The following is an 18,139-nucleotide window of genomic DNA, read 5'->3' on the forward strand; positions in this document are numbered from 1 at the left end:
GAAGAAGCTGGATGTGGAGGTCCTGGGCGGGCATGGTTACACGTCGTCTGAGGTTGTAAGGCCGGTTGGATGTCCTGCCAAATTCTCTAAAATGATGTTGGAGGTGCTAATGGTAGAGAAATGAACATTCAATTAAATTCACTAGCAACAGCTATTGCAGACATTCCTACAGACAGCATGCCAATTACACGCTCCCTCAAAACTTGAGACATTTTAAAGTGGCCTTTTATTTTCCCCAGCACAAGGTGCACCTCTGTAAGGATCATTCTGCTTAATCAGCTACTTGATATGCCACACCTCTCAGGTGGATGCATTATATTGGCAAAGGAGAAATGTTCACTAACAGTGACGTAAACAAATTTGTGCACAAAATTTGAGAGAAATAAGCTTTTTTGTGCATATAGAAAAATTCAGGGATCTTTTATTTCACCTCATGAAACATGGGACCAACACTTTACTTTACATACTTTGCTTTTATACTTTTGATCAGTGCGTGTATATATATATGTATATACAGTATATACACACATATATATATATATACAGTGGGGCAAAAAAGTATTTAGTCAGCCACCAATTGTGCAAGTTCTCCCACTTAAAAAGATGAGAGAGGCCTGTAATTTTCATCATAGGTACACTTCAACTATGACAGACAAAATGAGAAGAAAAAATCCAGAAAATCACATTGTAGGATTTTTTATTAATTTATTTGCAAATTATGGTGGAAAATAAGTATTTGGTCAATAACAAAAGTTTATCTCAATACTTTGTTATATACCCTTTGTTGGCAATGACAGAGGTCAAACGTTTTCTGTAAGTCTTCACAAGGTTTTCACACACTGTTGCTGGTATTTTGGCCCATTCCTCCATGCAGATCTCCTCTAGAGCAGTGATGTTTTGGGGCTGGGCAACATGGACTTTCAACTCCCTCCAAAGATTTTCTATGGGGTTGAAATCTGGAGACTGGCTAGGCCACTCCAGGACCTTGAAATGCTTCTTACGAAGCCACTCCTTCGTTGCCCGGGAGGTGTGTTTGGGATCATTGTCATGCTGAAAGACCCAGCCACGTTTCATCTTCAATGCCCTTGCTGATGGAAGGAGGTTTTCACTCAAAATCTCACGATAAATGGCCCCATTCATTCTTTCCTTTACACGGATCAGTCGTCCTGGTCCCTTTGCAGAAAAACAGCCCCAAAGCATGATGTTTCCACCCCCATGCTTCACATTAGGTATGGTGTTCTTTGGATGCAACTCAGCATTCTTTGTCCTCCAAACACGACGAGTTGAGTTTTTACCAAAAAGTTCTATTTTGGTTTCATCTGACCATATGACATTCTCCAAATCTTCTTCTGGATCATCCAAATGCTCTCTAGCAAACTTCAGATGGGCCTGGACATGTACTGGCTTAAGCAGGGGGACACTGCAGGATTTGAGTCCCTGTTCTTCAAACCAAGCTGCTTACCTATTGCAGATTCAGTCTTCCCAGCCTGGTGCAGGTCTACAATTTTGTTTCTGGTGTCCTTTGACAGCTCTTTGGTCTTGGCTATAGTGGAGTTTGGAGTGTGACTGTTTGAGGTTGTGGACAGGTGTCTTTTATACTGATAATAAGTTCAAACAGGTGCCATTAACTTCTTCTGGCTGCAAGCCCGAGGCCGGCCACAATATGACAACAGCCACTTCAAGTGCAGGGCGCGAAATTCAAAATATATTTTTTAGAAATATTTAACTTTCACACATTAACAAGTCCAATACAGCAAATGAAAGGTACACATCTTGTGAATCCAGCCAACATGTCCGATTTTTTAAATATTTTACAGCGAAAACAGCACGTATATTTATGTTAGCTCACCACCAAATACAAAAAAGGACAGACATTTTTCACAGCACAGGTAGCATGCACAAAGCCAACCTAACTAACCAAGAAACAACTTCATCAGATGACAGTCTTATAACATGTTATACAATAAATCTATGTTTTGTTCGAAAAATGTGCATATTTCAGGTATAAACATAGTTTACATTGCAGCTACAATCAGAAATTGCACCGAAAGCAGCCATAATAATTACAGACACCAACGTCAAATACCTAATTACTCATCATAAAACATTTCTGAAAAATACATAGTGTACACCAAATGAAAGACAGGCATCTTGTGATTCCAGCCAATATTTCCGATTTCTTAAGTGTTTTACAGCGAAAACACAATATAGCGTTATATTAGCTTACCACAATAGCCAGAAACACAAGCCTTTTCCCAGTAGCAAAAGTTAGCGATCGTAACAAACAAGCAAAAGATATATAATTTTTGACTAACCTTGATATACTTCATCAGATGACAGTCCTATAACATCAGGTTATACATACACTTATGTTTTGTTCGAAAATGTGCATATTTAGAGCTGAAATCAGTGGTTATACATTGTGCTAACATAGCTACTTTTTCCCACAACGTCCGGATATTTTTCTGACACTTTTTCTGACACACATATTCTGACCAAATAGCTATTTATAAACATAACTAAAAACTACATGTTGTATAGGAAATGATAGATCCATTAGTTCTTAATGAAATCGCCGTGTTAGAATTCTAAAAATAACTTCATTACGACATACAGCTTCGGTATAGCTAGAGAGTACCCAAAAGCTGGGCGCCAACGACTAGTTCACATGTACGACAGATATATGAAATAGCATCATAAAATGTTTCCTACTTTTGCTGATCTTTCATCAGAATGTTGGACAAGGGGTCCTTTGTCAAGAACAATCGTTGTTTGGATTTAGAACGGCCTCTTTCCCTCTTGATTTAGCAAGCACACTAGCCAAGTGGCACGAATCTCTCCATGTCAACAAACGGAAGAGAACGGAACACGGCAAAACTCCCGAAAAAAATTCAATAATCTGATTAAACTATATTGAAAAAACATACTTTACGATGATATGGTCACATGTATCAAATAAAATCAAAGCCAGAGATAGTAGTCGCCTATAACGAAAGCTTTTCAGAGCACCGCCAGCATTCAAAAGTGACCAAAACATCAGCCAGGAAGCATAGGAACTGAGAAGTGGTGTGTGGTCACCACCGGCAGAACCATTCCTTTTTGGGGGGTGTCTTACTAATTGCCTATAATTTCCACCTTTTGTCTAAACTATTTGCACAACAGCATGTGAAATTTATTGTCAATCAGTATTGCTTCCTAAGTGGACAGTTTGATTTCACAGAAGTGTGATTGACTTGGAGGTACATTGTGTTGTTTTAGTGTTCCCTTTATTTTTTTGAGCAGTGTATATATATTGTGGCAGATGGCAGGGAGAGATGAGGGGAGTGGTGATTGAAGGAAGATATCTTGCAGCCCGCTGGCTCCACCCCCGGGCCTTATATGGACTTCCTGTCCCAACGAGGCACGCCTTGGGATCATTAAGCCATGGAGTGATTGGGGATAAAATAGGAAGCGGGCTGCACAAACAGGGAGAGGACTGAGAGGGAAATATGTGTTTTGGAAAGTGTGATAAGAGGGAGCAGTAGCTGTACGATTGCCTGTTGTGAGCTGGACTGTGTGATTACCCCCACTGTGTACCGAACTGGTTTGGCTGAGGACCTGGGTTTTGTGATTACCCCTGGAGAACGGATTGTGAACTGGTTGCTGATTCACCCCCCTTTTCCCACGGTGAACAATTCTCCCTAATAAATTCCACATTTGCATTCCATTTGTGCTTCTTGTGCGTGTTTGATTATTGAACTTGGTGACATGGAAACCTCACCCCCTTGAGCCTGCTAGAATATATATATACAGTACCAGTCAAAAGTTTGGGCGCACCTACTCATTGCATGGTTTTTCTTTATTTTAACTATTTTCTACATTGTAGAATAATAGTGAAGACATCAAAACTATGAAATAACACAAATGGAATCATGTAGTAACCAAAAAAGGGTTAAACAAATCAAAAAATATTTTATATATTAGATTCTTCAAAGTAGACACCCTTTGCCTTGATGACAGCATTGCACACTTTTTGCATTCTCTCAACTAGCCTCATGAGAAATGCTTTTCCAACAGTTTAGGAAAGGAGTTCCCATATATGCTGAGCACTTGTAGGCTGCTTTTCCTTTACTCTGCGGTCCAACTCATCCCAAACCATCTCAATTGGATTGAGGTCGGGTGATTGTGGAGACCAGGTCATCTGATGCAGCACTCCACCACTCTCCTTCTTGGTCAAACAGCCCTTACACAGCCTGGAGGTGTGTTGGGTTATTGTACTGTTGAAAAACATTTTTTGCCCCACTAAAGCAAACCAGATGGGATGGTGTATTGCTGCAGAATGCTGTCGTAGCCATGCTAGTTAAGTGTGCCTTGAATTCTAAATGAATCACAGACCGTGTCACCAGCAAAGCAGCCCCACACCATCACACCTCCTCTTCCATGCTTCATGGTGGGAACCACACATGCGGAGAACATCCGTTCACCTACTCTGCATCTCAGAAAGACACCGCGGTTAGAACCAAAAATCTCACATTTTGACTCATCTCAGATTTCCACCAGTCTAATGTCCATTGCTCATGTTTCTTGAACTAAGCAAGTCTCTTCTTCTTATTGGTGTCTTTTAGTAATGGTTTCGTTGCAACAATTCGATCATGAAGACCTGATTCATGCAGTCTTCTCTGAACAGTTGATGTTGAGATGTGTCTGTTACTTGAACTCCATGAAGCATTCATTTGGGCTGCAATTTCTGAGGATACTAACTCTAATGAACTTATCCTCTGCAGCAGAGGTAACTCAAGGTCTTCCTTTCCTGTGACGGTCCTCATGAAAGCAAGTTTCATCATAGCGCCTGATGTTTTTTGCGACTGCACTTGAAGAATCCTTTTTTTTTTTTTTTTGTTTTTTAGGGGTGGATCAGCTTAATATTGCGGAAAGAATGTTGCTTCCAATGTAATTGTCTGCATCATTTCCAATCCCCCATATTTTTGGGGGTAAATATATATATCCATACACGTATGCATACATATACACATATATACATACACATACCTATATAGACACACATACTTTTTTAAAGAGTATACCTTTATTATTATTCCCCGCAAACCCTACCACCGATCCCCCAATTGGAGTAAACTGATAAACATTTCTGTTTTTACCTTCAATTTATACATCTTATACACATTTTACAGACACAGTCTACTTTATAATAGTTCTCTCTTGTTTGTTCTTAGTCCTTCCTCTATTTCTGTTGTCCATCCAGTTTGATTTCCACTTGTAACTGTGCTATTTCACAAAAGCTCCGCACCTATACACATTTCACAGATCCCATATGCCCTACATTGTTTATCTTGTTATTAGTCCCACCCTTCAGCTCCACTCAACCCTTCCCATCTATCTTCCAACATCATCCATTTCGGATTTTTATTGCCATATATTTTTCAACTGTGCTGTGATGCTTCACAAAAGATTGGAATCTTCCTATTCTCATAGCTTCCACGGATTGTAAATTAAAAATAAACATTTTTGCTAAAATAATTATTATATTATTGATTGATTGACTATGGCTTTTCAAATCCCCCAGTATTGCTATCTGTAGCGTTAGTTCTACGCAAATGTTGCAATTCTTCAACCATTCCTGGACCTGTGACCAAACTAGCTACATACGGACAATACCAAAATAAATGATCTAATGAAGAATCACTTGAAGAATCTTACAAAATTATTGAAATTTTCCAGATTGACTGACCTTCATGTCTTAAAGTAATGATGGACTTTCATTTCTCTTTTCTTATTTGACTTGTCCTTTGCAGAATATGGACTTGGTCTTTTATCAAATAGGGCTATTTGTAACCTACCCCTACCTTGTCATAACACAACTGATTGGCTAAAATGCATTAAGAAGGAAAGAAATTCCAAAAATTAACATTTAACAATGCACACCTGTTAATTGAAATGCATTCCAGGTGACTACCTCATGAAGCTGGTTAAAAGAATGCCAAGAGTGTGCAAAGCTCTCAATGCAGAGGGTGGCTACTTTGAAGAATCTCAAATGTAGAAAATAGTAAATGTTAAAAACTTCTTATGGCTGAAATCCCGTCACTGGGATCGATATGACAGCAGCCAGTGACAGTGCATGGCGCCAAATTCAAAAAACAGAAATCTCATAATTAAAATTCCTCAAACATTCATGTGTCTTATATCATTTTAAAGGTAATCTTGTTGTTAATCCCACCAAAGTGTCCAATTTCAAATAGGCTTTTCAGCAAAAGCACTACAAACGATTATGTTAGGACACCACAAAACCACAATAAGCACAGCCATTTTTCCAGTGAAAGATAGCTTTCACAAAAAAACAGAAATAGAGATAAAATTAATCACTAACCTTTGATTATCTTCATCAGATGACCCTCATAGGACCTTATGTTACACAATACATGCATGTTTTGTTTGATAAAGTTGATATTTATATAAAAAAATCTGAGTTTACATTGGCGCGTTAGATTCACTAGTTGCAAAAACATCAAGTAATTTTGCATAGCCACATCGTTTCAACAGAAATACTCATCATAAATGTAGATGATAATACAAGTTATACACATGGAATTATAGATATACCTCTCCTTAATGCAACCGCTGTGTCAGATTTCAAAAAACCTTTACAGAAAAATAAACCATGCAATAATCTGAGACGGAGCTCAGAACAATAGCCAAATTAAGCCGCCATGTTGGACTCAACAGAAACCAGAAAATACATGATAAATGTTTCCTTACCTTGATGAACTTCATCAGAATGCAGTCCTAGGAATCCCAGTTCCACAATAAATGCTTGATTTGTTCGATAATGTCCGTTATTTATGTCCAATTAGCTACTTTCGAATTGTTTACCAAATACCCTAACCAAAGTCTCAAAGCGCGTCCACTATAACGTGACAAAATGTCCAAAAGTTCCGTTACAGTCAGTAGAAACATGTCAAACGATGTACTGAATCAATCTTTAGAATGTTGTTAACATACATCTTGAATAACGTTCCAACCGGAGAATTACATTGACTTCAATTGACCGATGGAACGGAGCTCACTCTCACGTGAACGCGCCAGTTCAATGCGTGGGCACCTCATGGAAGTGAATACTCATTCCTGTCTCCTTCGGCCCCAATTCACATTGGAGTCATCAGACAAAGTTCTATTGACTGTTGACATCTAGTGGAAGCCGTAGGAAGTGAAAAACCCCTCTATATCTCTCTGTATTTTCAATGAGAGCTTGGTTGAAAATCTGGCACCCCCAGAAAATATCCAAACAGGAAGTGGAACTTCTCAGGTTTTTGCCTGCCATATGAGTTCTGTTATACTCACAGACATAATTCAAACAGTTTTAGAAACTTCAGAGTGTTTTCTATCCAATACTAATAATAATATGCATATATTAGCAACTATGACATAGGAGCAGGCCATTTATTCTGGGCACCTCTGTGCACCTTTCATCCAAGCTACTCAATACTGCCCCTTCAGCCATAAGAAGTTAAACACTATTACTGCACAGAGAGTGAGTTCATGCAACTCATTACGTGACTTGTTAATTATTAAGCACATTTTTACTCCTAAACTTGTTTAGGCTTGTCATAACTTATTGACATTTCATCTTTCCATTTTGTATACATAAAAAAAAAAACATAATTCCACTTTGACCTTGTGAGGTATTGTGTGTAGGCCAGTGACACATATTCTCAATTTAATCCATGACAAATGCAGGTTGTAACACAACAAAATGGGGAGAAAGTCGAGTGGTGTGAAGACTTTTTCAAGGCACTGTACATTTTGACTGTCAGCATGATGATTTTACTTTCTCGCCTCTGTACTAAATAAGAACATCTTTATTCTGGAGCTAGAAACCTGTATTGAGCATCCTCTGTAAAGAGAAGCATATAGAAGCATGTGCACACACACACACACATACATGGGGACACACTCCTGATTAGTTTCATACTGTTACAGTATCCCGTGTGGCTCAGTTGGTAGAGCATGGCGCTTGCAACGCCAGTGTTGTGGGTTCAATTCCCACGGGGGGACCAGGGTTCAATCCCCACGGGGGGACCAGGATGAATATGTATGAACTTTCCAATTTGTAAGTCGCTCTGGATAAGAGCGTCTGCTAAATGACTTAAAATGTAAAATGTAAATATCTACAGTTTACAAAATGGTAAAATAGAGATAAATAATTATACACAACAAAGATAGATTTTTATTAGTGTTTGGGGTTATTGTCTTGCTGGAAGATCCACTTGAAGGCAAGTTCCGACATCCTGGCAGAGGCAACCAGGTTTTTTGCTAAAATGTCAAGGTACTGGGTAAAGTTAATTATGCAGTTGACCTTAACAAGGGCCCCAGGAAGAACGGAATCAAAATTGCTCCATAACATCAAAGATCCACCATATTTAACAGTAGGTATGGGGTGGCAGGTAGCCTAGTGGTTTAGAGCATCAGGCCAGTAACAGAGAAGTTGCTGGTTTGAATCCCTAAGCTGACTAGGTGAAAAATCTGTTGATGTGCCCTTGAGCAAGGCACTTAACCCCAATTGCTCCTGTAAGTCGCTGTGGATAAGAGTATCTGCTAAATTACTCAAATGTAAATGCAGCTACTTTTCTGCATATACTTCTGTTTTCAACGCCAAATCCACAACTGGCATGCTTGTCTAAGGAGCTCTATTGTCATGTCATCTGACAAAAGCACCTGTCTCAATCCAAGTGCTGATGCCTTTTAGCAAACTCCAGATATTTGCATTTTTCTATCATTTTAGAAAAGGCTCAGTGTTGTTATCCTTGCAAAGTGAGCTATTGAATGGTATTGAAAACTGGGTTGTCAATAATTTTGACCTCTACCTTTTTGAGATTTTTTTTATTACTTGTTAAACAAAATATCTTTCTCTCAGCAATTGTATTAGTACAAAATATTATAATTTCTCAAATTTTTGAATGTATTTGAATGATTTATTTTGTACAGGCATTTTTGCTCATCTTTATCAACGTAAATGATTTCGGACCACACTGTATGTGCATAAATATATGTCAGGTGTATATCTGCGGGGAAAGTGCAAAGGCCAAGCAGGCAGTGATGGCGTTAGCCACCATGCTGGGTCTCAGTGCCCCGGACCGGGGATCTCTCTCAGTGGCCCGGGAGCTGGAGGACTTCCCCCTGCAGCTGTTCCCCCAGTGGAGGCTCCCCCTGCGCATCGCCATCGGCCTCAGCGCTGCCTTCTTTTTCTACCTGCTGATCAGAGACATCATCTATGCATACTTCACCCAGGGCAAAGACATCTTTTGAATCATGGTCTCACTGGCCAACAAGGTACTGGCCCACAGTCCCTCTGAGTGTTTGTGTTCTGTTTGTTTCTGTGTGTTACCAGCTGTTCAAGGTGTGTGTTTGTGTTCTCTCCAGGTGTGTCCCATCGTGTCTCTGATCATGCTGTCTCTCTGTTACCTGCCTGGTGTCCTGGCTTCCTTCCTGCAGCTCTACAGAGGCACCAAGTACAGGTCAGATCTCTGTGTGTATGTGTGTGTTTGCATGCATGTATGTTCACACGATGTTGCATATGTATTTATGTTGATTATAAGTGTTTATGAATGTTTAACATCAGGCGCTTCCCTGATTGGCTGGATCGCTGGATGCTGTGCAGGAAACAGCTGGGTCTTCTGGCATTGGGGTTCGCCTTTCTGCATGTGCTCTATACACTTATCATACCCATACGGTCAGTGGAGCACACACTCAAATGCACATGCATACACACACAGTGGTATGTATCTTCCTTTAGTTTTTAGTAAAGAAAGTATTGATTTTGTTTTCAGGTACTATCTGATGTTCTGGGTCACTGAACACACTGTCTCTCTGGTAAGAACACCTACCTAGCTGTAAGGTCCAAATTAAACACTTTCAAAACAGTGAACATTGAATAGACAAAATTGTGTACAGATGTAGGATCTTAATTTGACCACTCTGTTGTTGCTGAGAATTTTCCTGCGCTGCAGGCTTTACATACATTCACACTAATACATGGTTACATTACAGAGATTCTCCTGAACTGTTTTATACTTCTTAGCCAGTAGTTCTGAAAGTAGCAGTCATTGGCCAAAAGTGGTCCCCAAAAATGCGTAGCACGTTATATATGTATGTTATATATGTTATATATAACCACGTCATTGGTTTCTCTCTCTCTCTCTCTCGGCTGTGGGCACTGAGACGTTGGGCCCGCCCTGCAACCTCATTCGATAACGCTGGGCAGGCCTCTTGCTAGCTGTCACTCAAATGTGAGGAGCTGAAGCTCTTTGGCTAGAACTCAAATTGTTAGGAGGATGGCTCATACTGGGGAAATGTAGGGATAATGGCATGGCTCAGCTTCAAGACAACAGTCGCTTTCATACTAAGTATTTCGTGGCTAATTGAGGTAAGACAGTTATTTTTCTCATTGATTATGAATGTATGAACTACACATTGAGACATCCAGCCCAAAGCAGGAGGTTTAAAAAATACTTTCTTAGTCACCAAAGTTCTGGAGCATGTTTTAACAGCATTGCACTTTTCATGTAGCCTAATTTTTGCCAGCTAATAGCCTAACCACCAATCAAGTAACATTACATTAGTGGAAAAGTGTGAACAGACAAAACATTCAAATCCTGTTGCTGCAGGATTATTTTTCTGTGACACAATACTGGTCATATTAAGATCATACATCTATCTGTACATTGGACACACACCTACAGTATATAGCAGGATTCAAGCACTGGTTTTGATTATACTGGATTACGTGTCTCCCTTCCTCTCACGCCTCTCTCTCTCTCTCTCTCTCTCTCTCTCTCTCTCTCTCTCTCTCTCTCTCTCTCTCTCTGTCTCTCTCAGATCAGAGAGAACAGGACCACAATGTTTGATACCACAACGGCCTGGCGTGGTGACTCCTACTTGTCCCTGGGAATTCTGGGATTTGGCCTGTACGTCCTGTTAGGAATCACATCTCTTCCCTCCGTCAGTAACATTCTCAGCTGGAGGGAGTTCAGCTTCATACAGGTGGGATCACCAGGACCGAACACACTGAATACTTAGACCAGACTCACTTGCTAGGCACAAATTGTCTGCCCATTTTTCCTAGCGATGGCGGGGAAAATCGATACAGTTACGTAACGCAATATTATTTTGGACAATATTATATTGATACTTTAACTCCAAGCATCGATTTGTTGCTAGATAGCGTTAGCTAGGGCTAGTCGGCTGTGCCCCTGGTATTTTTCATTCATCAGCTTGTTCTCATCTTCTTTTTAAACAGTGTGCCAATGTTTTCAGCACTTTTATTTCCATGACTGATAAAAACATTTTCTCACGCTCTCTCTTGTCTCTCTGCAGCAGACATATTGTGAACAAAATGTTTGGAACATCAAATCGCAATCAAATCACAGTAGCGAATCATGATACACATAGAATCGTGAGATTTGCAATACGTATCACGTCGCACCTAAGTATCGTGGTAATATTGTATCATGAGGTCCCTAGCAATTCCCATCCCTAATTTGTACTTATCTTCTTCAGTGTTTCCCCTATTGACGTATTCATGCGGGGTGCAGAGCCAACATCCAGGCCAGAATGCAATAAAACTCCAGGAAAGTAATCTGATTTTCAGCAGACAAGCCAGAGGTTATGCGCTGGGGATAATAAGCTGTATTTCCATCACTACAGAGAACACACACACTCATTCATAAATGCATCTAGGTCAGGAGAAACTCCGACTCATTCTCTAATTCATTCATTCCCCACAAATTGGTGCAGTGATTTAAATGTTAAATTATTCATCAGATATAATATAGGAAGAATATATTAGAACAGGCCAGGAGAATTCACCTAGAGATGTATGTGCAGGGGTGTCATCCGCCCCCAAAATTTGAGGGGGAAAAATTACAGTGGTCCGGACTAGTGGCCTGAAGTTGGAGAATTTGGCATTTTTCAAACATCTGTAACAGATGTGTCCTGTAATCTAGAACCATAATCATTATATTTAATTCTATGTAAAATATGTGTTTATTTCCCAGCGTATCTAAGCATATCTCTTGAGCTGTCTGACTGGTGATAATTTTTTTAAAGAAACAAAATGTTTCTCTGCATCTCTGCTCAAATCTGGGTGAAACCTTGCCAGCAGGCGTGCCAGCTAAGATAGTAAGACAAGCTAGCTACACTAACTTGATTGATAGCCTGAAATAACTTCTTGGTGGCTAGTTATGAGGTTGTGAGACTGGGAACCTAAAATTTCTAGGTGGCTAGTAGTATTACAAAGAAACAACATTATATATATTTTTTAAACAGAACAAATCTGAGGTGCGCATATTGGGCTGACGCCTCTGTCTGTGTGTGTGTGTGTCTGTGTGTGTCTGTTAAGGTAGGCCAGAGGTCTGTCTCTGTGAAGGTCAGTCCCATACTTGATCATTGTTAAATGATACAACAATTGCCCCTTCGCTAAGCCACACCCTCTTCATTACTTTTTCAACCTTGGGCAGCATTTTCCCGGGAAGCCCAACTTTCTGTTCAAACCACCAATGGAGGAAACCGCTCAGGATGATCTTAAACTGTGTTTTAAAGTAACTGTCCAGTGAAAATCTTACTTTTAAAAGTTTATATTCTGTTAACTCTTAACTAAATAAGGTTGTTGACTCATCCTGTAACAGTATTTGTGGCCAAAGCATAAATTGGAGAAAAAAACACTATCATTTGCTATCCAACGGAGCACTGCGATTGGTTGCCTAATATTCTGAGGTGGAGCTTAGCGAAGGGTCAATTAAGGGAGCTTTATCTGGCCAGCGTGTGTTTCCTAGGTTTCTCCAGGCTTCTCCTTGCACTGCTCCAATGCCTAGAGTTATTAGCCCTTTCTGGGATAAATGTGAAGAGACTGTGCATGTCCAATAGGCTATCCTAAAGCTACACTATATATTTAAGATAATTGTGGAAAGTGTGTGAGTTTGGATGTGCTTGTGCGTGTGACAGGGCCATGCACAGACCCTGAAAAAAGACACCCATAGAAAAGCATAGAGTAGACCTTTAGTTTATGCAAATCCCAGTAATGCCACTATAAGCAAGCTTTAGCCTACTACTCAAAGAGAGGGCAACGAGGGGTGAGCTATCAGCTAATCACAGTGAATGTAGAATGAGCTAGTTAGCTAGCTAGTTAGTTAGTTAGCTATTATGTTGAAACAATCTAACTAGACTTTACCTGTGATTGGAGTTTGTTCTGCTGCTAACATCAGCCTCTTAAGCCTACTGGGGGCAGAGGGGTGGGGGCGAAATTTTCCAAAATAAAAAAATGAGAAATTAGCTAGTTTGATGGGCAATTCATTCATTTAAATGGCAATAGATAAAATAGACAAATTCAAAGAAAGTACATTTTCTTAATTAAAGGATGGCAAAAGGGCAGGTGCTCAAGCTCCCTTAGACCTCTATCTGTGCACGTGCCTGCATGTGTGTGTATGTGTGTGTGGTTCATGTGTTTATGTGTTCTTTTCTCCCCCACCAGTCCAAGCTGGGTCACCTGACTCTGCTGTTGTGTACGGCTCACACCTACCTGTATGGCTGGAACAGATTCCTGAGTTCCTCCATCTACAAGTGTCTGGTGCTTCCCTCTGTGGTGCTGCTGCTCAAGCTGCTGCTCATCACCCCCTGTGTGGACCACACCATCACCCGCATACGCCAGGGATGGGAGAGATCAGAGATGGGCAGATCAGAGGAACCCTAAAGACAGCCAACCACTGATACCTTAGAGAACACACACACACAGACACACAGACACACACAGACAAAATAACACCCTCAGTGTGATGATAGATTTGTCTTCAAGGCATGAACTCTTGTTTCTTTGTTATTTCACCCTCAGAGGTTGGCTACCATTCAATCATCGTTTGCCATGTTTCTGGGATCAAAAACCAGCAATACTATTTAATTGATATGCAGTCGTATTTATTTTTGTATTACACTGTAAACATTGTTGCATTTTAATGCATATATTTTTAACCATACGTAAACCAGACACTAGCTTTCACTGGTGAAAGCTCTCTCTTTCTCTTTCTCTCATATCCTCTGTCTTACTGTATATCCTCTCTCTTCTTTGACTGAATGTACAGTTATCCCCAGATGAAACACAGGTTTCAGAGACGTATAAAGGTTTTTCAATTGATGTTTTGTGTCTGTCTGATCCATCTCCAGGGGCAGGTCAGACACATAAAAACACATCTATCAGTGTGATCCTCTCTGGGGCAGAGTGTTATTATTTCCTCCAGAAAACAGACTCTCTGAATCCCAGCAACAGGCTTCCCTTTCATCACTAGATAGACAGAGTGGCCCACAGTGTCTTCTGTTATGGGGAGCACTTCCATTTGTGGTGGATATAGCTGGATGTTTGTGTAGATGCCAAATATCTAAATACATCGATTAACTTTTAGGTGCATGCAGAATGTAGAGACAAAGCACAAAGACATATGCCCAGAAACAGCTTGTACCAACACTAAGAACACAGGAACAATGTGGAAACAATGTTGATTCAACCAGAGTCTGACAAGTGGGATCTTTGGACAAATTATATTTATTGCATCAATAAAATAAATGGGTATATATTTTCCTTCACTTACTTACTGAATGAAATACTTCACAAACAAAACATTGTGTGAAATTCCATTAGCCTGTGTGCCTATTAGCCTATGGGAGAATTTTGTGATTTCTTCCTGCAAGAACAATTCACGTGGAAAAAGTGACACACCATGACTGGTGACAGAATAATTGTCTTCTTTCCTATAGTTTTTGCCAGTGGAATTTCACCAAACCGAGATTTAGCTAGGTTTACATCCAGTTGGTGACAGGTTTTCATGCGAATATTCTAAAATACACATAAAAACAAAATGTGCATTTTCCCACCAGAGATGTTTCCATCAAATTTACTTGTGGGTAAAATGTTGTGTGTGATGATGTAGTCAACATAAAAATACCTTCTGTGGTTAAATTCCCATGTACCAGATAAAAAATAGAAGTTAAATGTGTTCGCATTCCGTTTTCAACTCTGCGATAGAACAGCTCGCAGATACAGTGCGGGTATAGCCTACATGATGAGATTATTATGAACAGATGAGTATTTGTATTTCTTAAACGGCAGCCAAGCGCATCAATCATGATATTACCAGAAAAAGACCCTTAATACTTCTTGAAAAGGAGCATCAAGCTCATAACCGTGCACTTTCACCACCCTGTGAAGTTTATCATAACTTATTTCATCTGTAGACTATTAAACTGCATGCTTTCCTGAGTCGTAATGGGAGGACCGCACACTATATCTGTCACGTTCCTGACCTTATTTCCTTTGTTAAGTCTTGTTTAGTTGGTCAGGACGTGAGCTGGGTGGGCATTCTATGTTATGTGTTTCTATGTTGGGTTGTCAACTAGCCTGATATGGTTCTCAATCAGGGGCAGGTATTTTACGTTTCCTCTGATTGAGAACCATATTAAGGTAGGCTGTTCTCACTGTTTGTTTGTGGGTGATTGTTGCTGTGTCTGTGTTTGTTCACCACACGGTACTGTTTCGTTTTGTTCGTTCGTTTGTTCCTGTTCGTGCGTTCATGTTTTATGTTCTCATGTTCAGGTCTGTTCACGTCGTTTTGTAGTTTATCAAGTGTTTTTCGTCTTCGTTGATATTATTAAAAGTATGTATTCAAACCACGCTGCATTTTGGTCCGATCCTTGCTCATCCTCAGACGAGGAGGAAGACGAGCGTTACAATGTCATCGTGTGACTCTATGTTTACTTCAAAATGATGTTTATTACATCAATTTGGCGTTTCCACTGTCATTTCTCGCATAATTTATTTTAGACTCAAAAAAAGATCCCACCTTGTCTAGCGTGTTTTGTCACATTTGGAAGGTTTACCGACAAATGTGCTGTTTCTATCAGGCCTGTCATGACATTTTTTTTATCTGACAGTTTACTCGCATAAAAATGTTGGATGGAAACATGGTTCTTGAGGAAACTAAAAATGCACAGGTTAATAATGTGGGCTATTTAAAATGTTTAAAATGCACCATACTGTTTCAATGTACCTTTTCATTTGTTTATGCTCAAAAAAAGTTTCTACATTTGAAATGTTCTGTTGATTTGTTTGTTTCCTTTTCTGTTGTTTTAGCCTCATCTCCTTTTCTTTCATTGTATGTACTTGGTATAATGTTATTGTTATGAATGTGTTTTGTGAGTGTTTGTAAAGTACTTAGGTTCTGCAAGTTTACCAATGTTATATCAAAACTTGTGACTGCTATTGTTCACCTGGATCAAATAAATGTTTATAATGTTATGTTCTTCAATACATATCTACATTATTAATGAAAGCCCTGATGTAAAATTCACAGTTTAGGAATCATTTCTTGACGAACTCAAAAAAAGAGATCTAAGATCTATTAAAGTTCAAGTTGTCTATTATGCTGATGTTTCCTCTTGTGTGACTGAGTCAATATTTCTATAAGTAAGGGAACTGGTGAATAATAACTGTTTAGGTCAATAATGCATGTCATGTTTGCATAATATACCTGTTTCCCTTTTGTGTCATAACTGCTGATGATAGAAATGAATGAGGAAACAAGTAGAAGATACGTATTCATCTCCCACACACACACCAACAAGGCACTCTGACAACCCACAAGGTAAGATCATGTGTTTTACAAATTGATGTTAAATCTGTTGCAATGCTAATAACATCACCTTGAATCTAAATAAAATGGTCTGCTTATTAGCATACAGGGCAGATGTTTTTCATCAAAGCTATGATAAATGGTATATTACTGTTCTGCTCAGTAACATACAGGGCAGATGTTTTTCATCACACCTATGATAAATGGTATATTACTGTTCTGCTCAGTAACATACAGGGCAGATGTTTTTCATCACACCTATGATAAATGGTATATTACTGTTCTGCTCAGTAACATACAGGGCAGATGTTTTTCATCACACCTATGATAAATGGTATATTACTGTTCTGCTCAGTAACATACAGGGCAGATGTTTTTCATCACACCTATGATAAATGGTATATTACTGTTCTGCTCAGTAACATACAGGGCAGATGTTTTTCATCACACCTATGATAAATGGTATATTACTGTTCTGCTCAGTAACATACAGGGCAGATGTTTTTCATATGCATTAAAAAAGTGAATTAAGAAAAAATAACCGTTTTTTAATTCTTACCAGATGGAGAAATTCCTACTAGTAATTGTGGTGATTACAACATGCTGTGCTGTAGCTCAAGGTAAGATAGTCACTGTGATAACTGCAATGAAATATGACAGTAAATAGTAGAAAGTGAAACTTATTCTTGTCACGTTCTGACCATAGTTCTTGTGTGTTTTGCTTGTTTTAGTGTTGGTCAGGACGTGAGCTGGGTGGGCATGTTGTGTGTCTAGTTTGTCTGTTTCTATGTTTGGCCTAATATGGTTCTCAATCAGAGGCAGGTGTTTTGTGTTGTCTCTGATTGGGAATCATATATAGGTGGCTTGTTTTGTGTTGGGGTTTGTGGGTGGTTGTTTCCTGTCTTTGTGTTTTCTCTGCACCAGATAGGGCTGTATCGGTTTGCCACATTTGTTATTTTGTATCGTGTTCACTGTTTATCGTGTTATTAAACATGTTGAGCACTGGCTACGCTGCGTGTTGGTCCGATCCCTGTTACACCCTCTCTTCTCATGAAGAGAGGGAAGGCTGCCGTTACAGAACCACCCACCAATCTCGGACCAAGCAGCGTAGCAACGGGCAGCAGCGGCAGCAGCAGCAGCAGCGGTACCAGGAGGAATGGACTTGGGAAGAGGTGTTGGACGGAAAGGGTTGCTACACATGGGAGGAGATCCTGGCTGGTAAGGATCGCCTTCCATGGGAACAGGTGGAGGCAGCTAGGAGAGCGGAAGCAGCCGCGAAGGGGAACCGGTGTTATGAGGGAACACGGCTGGCCAGGAAGCCCGAGAAGAAACCCCACAAATGTCTTGGGGGGGGGGGGGGGCTAAAGGGGAGTGTGGCGAAGTCAGGTAGCAGAACTGCACCAACTTCCCGGGCTTGCCGTGGAGAGCGAGAGTACGGGCAGACACCGTGTTGTGCGGAAAGGCGCACGGTGTCT

The 18,139-nt window shown here is 40.0% G+C and overlaps 1 pseudogene; it reads left to right on the forward strand.

Moving 5' to 3' along the window:
- Window positions 1-8,635: 8,635 nt before the first annotated feature.
- On the forward strand, window positions 8,636-16,397 carry LOC129837891 (metalloreductase STEAP4-like; annotated as a pseudogene).
- The last annotated feature ends 1,742 nt before the right edge of the window (window positions 16,398-18,139 follow it).

This window comes from Salvelinus fontinalis, chromosome 38 (assembly GCF_029448725.1).
Source record: "Salvelinus fontinalis isolate EN_2023a chromosome 38, ASM2944872v1, whole genome shotgun sequence".
Lineage (NCBI taxonomy): Eukaryota > Metazoa > Chordata > Actinopteri > Salmoniformes > Salmonidae > Salvelinus > Salvelinus fontinalis.